A 9,473-nucleotide genomic window follows, 5' to 3' on the forward strand; every position below is an offset into this window, starting at 1 on the left:
ATTTCCAGACACTGAGGGTTGTGAGCTGCTGGGTGGGCTGTACTGGCCCAGGTGAGGGCCACACCTCACCTGTTGAACTTATTTAGTTAAGCTGTTGTAAACATTTACTCTGTTTTCTTTCTCAAAGTGAAAACACTGTAAAAGTAATGGCTGCCATAAAGACTGCATTAAACACTTTCTAAAAGGTTACAGTTTGCAGCTGTGAGGTCGCTGCCCTCTGATTACACTGCAGCACTGCCTTTCTCCCTGCACTCTGCAGAGCCTGGGAAAGCATTGCCCTGCCTTCCATGCTGGAGGCATTTGGCCTTCAGGGTGTTGAGCGTTTCCTGGGGGTCAGGATGGCAATGAGAACCAGGTTGTGGAGGCCTGTTGGCAATCTGCTCTCACCTGCTGTATGCTGTAGGTTTGTCCATACCTCCCACAAGGCCTGTCCATGAGATGAGGGTAGCAGCAGTGGAGGGATTCTCACTGGTAAGGGTGGGTAGAGATACAAGAGAAGACAGCAGAAGATGAGGTGAGAAGATAACATACAAAACTACAGAAACAGGAACACCCATAGGAGACCAGGACAAGGAATGCTCTGCTGATTTGTGGTGGGCAGAGCAGGAGATGAAAACTGGAAGCTTCAGTCATTTTAATAACTTTGATTAAAAGAGATGTGGGGTACAGGTACAGACCTAGGTAAGGAAAGCTTTCACTGGACCAAGCTGGAGTTCATAAAGAGTCATCTAAATACCTGCCAATGAGGAATGACTGGTTATGAACAAGCTTTTAAGCCTACTTCCCCCAAGTGTCCCTTGTCTGCCTCTCTTCTCTGCCTCCCTCCTCATCTGTACAGGTAATGCTGCAACAAAACCAGGCTCCTGATTCAGGTCTTCTGGAACTTGAAGCAGGAGCTGCGGGCTTGTGAAAAGAGAGGAATAAGCTTGGACCCAAGAGTGTGCTGTTTGTTGCTCTTCATATGTGTATGTTCTGTACTTAAAACTGTGCACAAATTCACTTTTATGATGTGACAGAAGATAAAACAGCCTGTTTTGTCCCATACTCCCAAAGCATTAAGGATCCTTCTGGTGTATATGCTGTGCTCAGTCTGCTATAGGAAGGATTTTCCGTTTTTCAGTTATTTTTTAAAAGTAGGGATATCAGATTTAGGCAGAACTTGCCTATTCAGCCTTAGAGTCCTTTTGCTGTTGTGGTTGTTTTGCACTGTGATATTCCTCACATTTTAGAAGCAGGCTAAAATCATGATAGACTTTAAAAATAAACAAACCTCAAATTTCTCTTAGCTAAAGCATGTGGATTGACTAGAGAAACCAAACAGTACTCTGGGGATGGATCCTTAGGCAGGTGTGTTGCCATGTCAGACCCTGCAGAGCTGTGACCTCACTGGGGGGCCTCTTTATCATTTGGATAGCCCAGGTGGAGCTGCGTGCTTTTCAAATTCAATGGGCCTGTAAGTTCACATTCCAACAAGATAAAGTCCAGTCCACCAGGAATGAGGGACATGACAGACAGCCACGTGCTGGGGTAAGTCTGTTGAGTACTAGAGATATTGAACTGGTTCTCTAAGTTAACAAGCCCTTGTGTTTGTTCCTGATCACTTATCCCTCTGCCTTCTAGTTGTCATGCTTTTTTTCTCACATACCATAGACTTGGAGCTTGGGAGAAGGACAGACCTTTGGGCCATTATAATCACTGTGGAACTGAACAGAGCTGAGGGAGCTACACCCTCCATCCCAGCCAAGAAATGCATCCTGGAAGGAATTTCATACGTGGAAATTAGTTTAGCACTCACATTTTTTGCCTAAACTAACAGTTTGGGGAGAGAAAGAAAAGGAATACTTGTTGGCAAGTAACTATTGTAGCTGAGCACATGAAAAGCAGTTTTAATCCACTTAGTTTAGCTGGCAACTGTCTTTGTCATCTGCTTGGAAGGTACTTAATGAACACAAGGAAAAGAGCAGCCCCATGTACCTGCTGCTACAAGGAAATGCAGAATTGAAGGGTTACTGCTCTCATCTGAAATATGTGGGGTAAAGCTGCATAAAATAAAACCAGTCAATGTGCCTGATGTTCTGTGCACTTGAGGACACATGGTGCTACTTTGTGCTTATTTTTTCAAATCCATTAGTGCTGCACTTTCTTGGAATGTTTTATTCAAGAATTGAGGGAATAGTTCCCCTCTGCTTTGTATTTATTGCTTAACCTTTATATTCAGAACCTTTATTGCTTAGCCTGAGGAAAACAGATTGGTTATACCTTCCACAAGTAGGTAGCCACAAGGTGGGAGGCACACAGCTGTCGTCAGTCTGTCTGTCTGCACTGGGCTCTAGCACTATTAAGGCTCTCAGACCTTTCTCCCTTGTGCCACCTTGGAAGGAAGGTGTGTGCTGATGCTACTCTGACTTCTCCCAGCACCAGAAACAGCAGAATGACTTAGCTTTGCTCAGGATAACTGAAGAAGAGTTTTAGCCTTCAGCTTTTTGTCCCCCAATTGGGACAAAAGTCTTTACAGAGAAATTATTGGTGCTGCTTGAGCCCATATATTGCTTTACTATTACAAATTATAAAACTGCAGATGTATTTTTGCATCTCACAGTAATAATTCAAATACCAGGAGAGGGGTCTGCTCTTGCCAGCCTCTGTTAAATTTCTACCATGGTGTGAGAAGAAGCTGGTTTAGACTGACAGGAGTAGACTTTATACCTATCTTTGTTTATTTGTGCCAAGGGATCTGTTGCCTTTCTCTCACCATGCTCAATTTTGTGTTGCACAAATGATGTCAGGCAGAGAGTGGGAGAACCAGCTCATGGTACAATAAACCTTGAGCACTATCAGCTGCTGCTGGCTCTGGAAAATGCTGGCAGCCAGTACATTGTGCAGCAACAAGGAATCTGTCATCAGCTCTGTGTGCAGAACATCCAACAGAAGAGCACCTATTTCAGAGGGATGGAAAGGCAGTATGGCCTATGATCCTTGAAACATTAGATAAAAGACTAATGTAAAGCTTTACAGCAAATGGGAGGCTCCATTTTCTTCTGCACTATATTTTCTGTCTGGAGGAAACTTCAACCTAAGAATGTAGTTACTCTTGTCTGATATCAGCCAAGTAAAATGACAGTGTTAGCTATGTGTCTACCTAACCTGACTCCTACTTACACTCTTGCCATATATAGAGAGACACAGATCTCCAGCAGAAACTTATTCCTAACAGTGGAATAGACCTTGGAAGGTGCCTGAAAGAGAGCCCATTCAGTGGCGTGGAGTGGATGGGCCATGCCTTTGGACAGCTGATCTGAGGCAAGCTTTTAGACCTTATCTCATTAGAAGATACATCCAGTGCAGTTATAATTTCCTCTCCTGGTTTACTTATTTATCACTTTTTCTTAGAATATTTTGAGGAAAAAATTGTGAAAAAAATAAGCATGGAAAATGTTGAGAGTGACACCACTGGGGCTGGACAGGAGGTTCTGTGGGTGTACATCCAGTAAGTCCTATGCTCATACAAGTATCTCTTCTGAGCTTGGCCTGTCAGAATCAATTAGTGTTACTCCAAACAATGGTGTCTGTTTTGAGCTGGATGGGAAGAATTCATTCTCCGTGAATTTTTCATTTTTTTTAATCTGAATGCCAGAAAGTGGGCACCTTCATATATCCCCTCTACAATACACCCTGTGTATGTGAAATGCCTGCAGTTTGTACTGCAAAGGCTGGACATTTCAAACCAACCTTCTTTAATGGGCATAATTTTTTCAATAGATTTTTCTTGAGATTATCCCACTTTCTAGAATTCAAAACAAAGCATAAATCCTTCCTGTGGGCTGTTTTTTCCATTGTCTTCTGCAATCTTTCGGTCATGTATTTATCCTTTCATTAGATAGAAAACTAATGACAAATAATATTCAATAAATGTCTAAAAAGAAAACATTTTATTGTTCTCTTCTTCAAGTATAGTCAACATTTCTTTGTAATCAGCTAAATAAATTACATTTGTTGCAGGAGTCATTACTGGGGCAATTTCCGCACACTGCTTGTTACAAATAGTCTAACCCGATGCCTACAATTAGAATAAATCAAGCCAGCTGAGAAGGTTCAAATACATGACACAAACTTGACTAAATAGCAACATGACATAAAGGGATGCCGTAATGCCTCCATGATAATAGTATGCAAAATGTAAAAGACCGCTTTTCTGTATGCTGCCATATGTCCACTGCAGTTTGTGGACATATGGACGTAGGACTCTCTCATGTGTAATGTATATCACACAGACAAAAATAAAACAGGAGTAAAGGGCTGATATCGTGAACACTAGAGGACAAATTAAAATGTTTGTTGTGGCAAAAACATGGGTGTACTAATTAATAGCTCTAGATTGCTTTACTGGCACTGGCTGTGGCAGCATCAGGTTTTTGATATGTTTCAATAAAAGACAAAGCTGAATAAATCTAAGTCTCTGAATATAAATGTAACTGCTTGGATAAGGTCTCCTTTCTGAGGAGACACATTGCTTGATCTTTCAAATTGCAGTTTACAGTATGAATTAAGGTATTTGCAAATTGACTTATAATGCTAATGTATTTATTGCTTTCTATTGTTTCTCACTGGATGCAAAAGTGGAGTTTGAAACAAGCAAGGAATAGGAAAGCTCACAAGAAGTTTTCATGTTGATGAAAACATTTGGAACATAAAGTTTAGTTCTTAGCCAACAAGAAAGTGATAATGTACATCGAGTGATACGTGCATGTTGTGCTTTCATTCCTCTCCAAGACAGAAGCTGCCTGTTAAATATTTTCTTGCCAGCAATCAAAATGGTATAGGCTGAAACCTTGTCTCTTTGAGAATCTAGGGAGCTGATCTAAATCAAAACAGATGCCCTCTTCACTTAATAAAGCCAGCTATTTGCATCCTCTTGTTAAGAGCTACAGGCTAAAGAAAAGCGTAAGACTACCTGGCACTTAGAATGAATGGCAAGCAGAATTACAAGTTAAAAATTAACAGTATGTTATTTCACTGTACTATTTTAGTGGTTAACTTTAAATTTTTCCTTTTGTTTTGCAAGCAGAGCTGGAAAAGCGCATCAAGTTGTGGAAAGACAAAAGGATTTTTATGGCAGATAGAAGCTGTACCCTGAATATTAAGAACACGAGTGAGATAAGCAGTTAATGTGCACACAGCAACTTGCTTCCATAGGAGAGACACCAATTTCTCCCCCAGAGAGATTAATCTCCTCATACATGAGTCATTCAAGCATGAAGAAATATTCTTTGGACATGGTGCACCAAATGGAAGCCCATACATCAGACAATGATGGTGTATTATATTGAGACGTTTATAGGACTGGGACATGCCAGCTGGGATGTGCAGCTTTAAGGGAATAAAAAAAAATAAATTGCATTTTAAGGTGGATCTGCAGAGAAACTCAAGCAGCCAACACTATAAATGGGTATACATTCACTTCTCCCTTCAAACATATTTCTGGCATGAGGGGAGTCCCTTCTCACAGAAAATGTTTACTCACATTTTTATCTTGGCTTTTTTCAGCTATGTGTCCCAGTCTTCATGACAAAATGATAGGATTCTTACCCCTTGTGAGAGATGTACTCTTGCCTGGCCTGACATCCCTGCTGTAACTCAGGTTCTTCATGAGTTATAGTCATACTAAAGGGTTTGAAGTATCCTGCAAAGGCCCTGAACAATGGGAATCTGAGGTGTCCTGAATAAATTTTGGAGTGTGGGTTGCAAAGTATTCAGAAACAAGAATTTTAGTTTCTGAACTGGAGACAGCAAGGCAAATGTGGGTTTTCCTATTTTACCAAGGAAGACTTTTGGTCGGTGTTTGGCTGAGCAAACACAGCTGGGCTCCCTGCAATGCAGAGCCTGTCTTGCTTCTGTCAAGCCACGTAAACCTATGTGCTTATCCTTAAAACACAATTAGCTTATAAATCTTCACCTACAAGTCAGTGTAGGCAAATACTGCTCAGTGGCCATGTTATTTCATCTGAGAAGATTCCCATCTGCAAAGTCTTCCCTGGATTGACAACCCATGAAAGGAAAAGCACTGGTTAAAGCAGGCTCTCTCAAACCAACAGGAGCAGTTCAAATGCAATTTCTATTTTTGCAAGTATATAGATGCATTGAGTAAATTGCTATTAATTATTTTGTACAAAATTAACTTTCTCTGTACGTAGGCAGCACTCTTTCTTAGGCAGACACACACAGGTCCAGGTAAGTCGACCTATGCATTTCACAAAATATGATACTCAAAGGCTTTTCCAAGCTGATAGAGGACAAATGTGCTTGGGTTATGGATCCATCATCATGGGGTTCACTCCAAGAAGGGGCAGCAAGTGGCTGTGTGCTTACCCATCTAAGACAGCACTGAAGGGACTCAGACTCGCAGGTAACCCCAGAAATACACCTGCACTGTGGACAGGGAGAACAGAGCTGTGGGATTGCTGTGGTAAACATTTCACGTTTGGAAGAACTTGGTAGAAACCCTTTTTCAGAGTTCAAAGAGGATTTGGATGATGTTCTTAGCCATATGGTTTAGTTTTAGGTAATCCTGTGAGGAGCAGGGAGTTGGACTTGATGATCCTTGTGGGTTCCTTCCAACTTGAGATACTCTGTGATTCAGTGACTGGGAGAGGCAGATATGAGAAAATGCACTTTTCAATTTCTACTTTCTGCCATTCACTTGTGGCCACTTTAATTATTCCTGTTTCTACTTGTCTCAGGCTAGTTTCTGATTATTTTCTTTTCTGCATGCTTCTCCTGCACAACAGAGATGGATGGTAGAGCCCGCTAAGAAATATCTTTCATGCTTTTGGGCTAAGGATTTTCCTAGGGCAACTTATCTGTCTTCTCTGTCCTAGATTTTTAATTCCAGCTTTACAAGAGGCAGCATAGGTCTCCCTTTGCAGCACTTGTATCTGTTTGTAATGAGTGCCAGTGCAGCCCTCAGGATAAAATACGGCAGCTGAGGTGTTTCCTGTGCTCACTCATGGCTCAGTCAGCTCCCTGCAGCCCAGCTTGCAGTGTGATCTCTCCCTGAAGGTGTAGCATGAAATGGGCATCCACTAATCCTGCACATGGCAGTGCACTTCCCCCACTCTCAGACTCTGCCAGAGTGGGAAGCAAAACAAAAACAGATCAGCCCTCCAAAAATTTTAATTTTAATAAAAACAAAAAAATACCCCTCACAATCACAAAATATTGATCAAACTTTTCCAAGTCTGTGTCCTTTTCGTTTCCCATCATCCTCTCTCTTACAGACTTGTACTTCCATTATAAAAAAGCCCACAACAAACTTGCAGGTTTTTACAGACTATCTGCTCTCTTCGAGACTGAAGGTTGAGTGTTTACCTTGCAAAGTCTCATCTTTTCATGTCATAAAAATTCCTACTGGTAGATAGTGTCTATCAGGCAAGCTTCCTGCTTGGGATATTTAACTCTACTTCATTTCCTTGGCAGGAAATCTGGATTCTAAGAATGTTTCAAAATGTGCTTTAATGGATGGTTGTGAAACATTTTCAATTTTAAATTCCACTTACCTGTATCAGGAAAGCTGTGTGTTTTTTCAATAAAATATTTCATTTTAAATTCATTCGTGCCTCAGAAACACATTATATTTTGATACATGATATACAGTAAGAAGAAATCATACATATTTTATGTGCAACACATTGAATTTGTAATATGTGTCTGATAATGACTTTACACTAAGTTCCTATTCCTCTACAGTTGTAGAGGAATAGCAATGTAATTGCTGTTCTGAGCTAGACAGAGTCTGCTTTGGTGCTGCTCACTTGCTTATACAGTTGTGGGAAACCTATAAATCTGATTTGAGTCTCTGATGAGACTTTCATCCACCAAGGAGAAAAATGATATATTGTGATAAAATAAAATCCAGGACTTGTTTTCTTCTGGATGATTCTTCTCTTTTAGTGTTTGGAGACTTCATTCAGGCTTAAGTACTTTCTGTGTATGTTTTGTTTTAGATATATTAGGAAAGGTTTTTCTAAACATGCCTTCACTTGGCAGAGAAACTTTTTTAATGATTTCAGCAGACTGAGTTGGAACAAGTGCTCAAGCTGCTGTAAGGAGAACTAATTATTAGATTTGATGGTTTATATATGTATATTTACACATGTATCTGTAAAAACATAAGGGGATAAATGCAATGGACGCCCGATATCCTCTGCAAGTCCTGCATGAAATAAAAGCACAGCAAAATCATGGAGGTAGGAGAGCATCAGGAAAAATGAGACTGAGAGCTAGGAGTTATTCATTTTCCCACAAGATGGTTCTGACTTCCTGCCAGAAGGTCAGCATCTGATAAAGTATTTTACACTAGTGCCTTTCTTTTTTTCCATGATCCTTAAGAAAGTGAAGGATGTGGGCTTAAGCTGGTAGAAGACAGTCATAGATTTCAATTTCAGCATGACACCATTTAGAGAGTGGCGGATAATAAATAATATTTTCAGTTGTGAAATAGGAGATGTAAAGTCTTCGTTAATGCTATTCAATAAATAGTGGTGGCATTTTTATGGCACAGTTTTAGAATTAAAAAGGGAATCCTCTTGTTTCAAAATGCAACATCAAAACATGATCTTATTAATATCTTCAAAGGGAGAGCCATCTTCCCCCTTCCCCTCTCCTCCTCCCCTCAATTCTCAGCTTTTTTCAAGAAAAAAAAGTTATATTTAGGAAACATATCTCTTCCCTCACAGAGATCCACCACAGCTGGACTTCAGTCCTGCCATGCAGGGCAGGATATCACTGTACAATGGGTTTCTCTGTTTTGTATCTGAAAACACACATCGAAGCATTTCTCTCAATCAGAGCCTCTGATCTGGAAAATAGGTGATTTTTACTGACATTGCCTACTCCTGAAACTTAGTAAGCTGTTCAGGGGCTGGCACAAGGATGGGACCTTCTCCAAGCCACTTGCTCCCAGAAAATGGGAGAAAATGTATGCTGAGTGGTCTGAGGGGAGTCCCCTCCAGAATGTCCCCAGCTGAGAGTTTCTGGCTCTAGCCTTGAAGATGTTCCAGTCAAATGTCAAGCATTCCTAGGCCACCCCATTAAAAGAGTCAATTAATTGGTGCAGAACAGGATGTTGTCATGACTATTACCTAAATAATATCTTTTGCACTTAAATTAAGATGAAAGAGAGTGGAGATTATTCCTCCTGTAAATTTTTGCCATTCCTAGAACATGAGGGCTCTGATTCCTGTAGGTATTTATGTTGTTCCAGTGTTCCTGATTATCATCACCCCTTTACTTCTGTTCCTTTGCTCAAACTCATCACCTGCACCATTCCTGGACAGTGATCTCTCCTTCTGGGTGACTTTTCTGCAGCTACCTGCACAAAAGCATTTTTCATCTTTCTGGATGCCAAGGTACTTTCTGGGAGAAAAAAAAAGCCAAAAAAAACCAACAAACCAAAACCAAAAACAACAATAGAAAAA

The 9,473-nt window shown here is 40.6% G+C and overlaps 1 long non-coding RNA gene across 1 annotated transcript; it reads left to right on the forward strand.

Annotated features, from left to right (window-relative positions):
- Positions 1-1,418: 1,418 nt before the first annotated feature.
- LOC147655388 (uncharacterized) lies at positions 1,419-5,402 on the forward strand. Its single transcript, XR_015285010.1, has 3 exons — positions 1,419-1,527; positions 3,177-3,300; positions 5,066-5,402. It is a non-coding gene; the product is annotated as an uncharacterized LOC147655388 (long non-coding RNA).
- Positions 5,403-9,473: the final 4,071 nt, after the last annotated feature.

This window comes from Cyanistes caeruleus, chromosome 1 (assembly GCF_971803275.1).
Source record: "Cyanistes caeruleus chromosome 1, bCyaCae1.hap1.1, whole genome shotgun sequence".
Classification (NCBI taxonomy): Eukaryota; Metazoa; Chordata; class Aves; order Passeriformes; family Paridae; genus Cyanistes; species Cyanistes caeruleus.